Source organism: Fulmarus glacialis, unplaced genomic scaffold (assembly GCF_000690835.1).
Source record: "Fulmarus glacialis isolate BGI_N327 unplaced genomic scaffold, ASM69083v1 scaffold33329, whole genome shotgun sequence".
Lineage (NCBI taxonomy): Eukaryota > Metazoa > Chordata > Aves > Procellariiformes > Procellariidae > Fulmarus > Fulmarus glacialis.
Window position 1 is genome coordinate 3,298 of NW_009233115.1, and position 620 is coordinate 3,917.

The following is a 620-nucleotide window of genomic DNA, read 5'->3' on the forward strand; positions in this document are numbered from 1 at the left end:
CCCACAGAAACACATTTACAGTAAAGACAGCAAACATGGCTCGAACGTGGCGAGAGCGCTCCCGGCACACTTGGCCTCGTTTAGCTCACAAGCCAACCGCCTTGCCGGGGTGCTAACCCTGTGCAGAAGTGCTGAGCAAAGATCGCGGCATGGGCAAGGTGTCACAGCACTGACATGGGCTCACTGATGGGATGGGGGAGGCAGAGACTGAACCCCACTGCAGCAAAGCAAGCTCTCACCAAAGGTGTTGGAGAAGGACCGTGGCAACCTCGGCGTGGTTCCCTCCCCAGCCAAAGGCTCCCCAGGTACCCTAAGGAAAAACTCATCTCCCAGGGAGATCAGGAGTGAGATCAGGGATAATTCTCCATGAGAACAGGGATAAAGGTGTTTCCTGTCCCTGCCTTATCTAACTTGAGCAGAAATGGTTTCTGGCTTTCCCAGCGCAGATAGCATCTCCTGCCAGCCCCCTTGACGTTCGCTGGACATCTGCAATACAGATAGCACGCAGCCGCCGGGGCCAACCGCTGCACGGAGCGCACCAGGAGACACACCGTGCTCACGCTGAAAGTCAAACGCTGCCTTGTGATGGGCGTTACACCCCGAGCATCCCTCGGACAGCG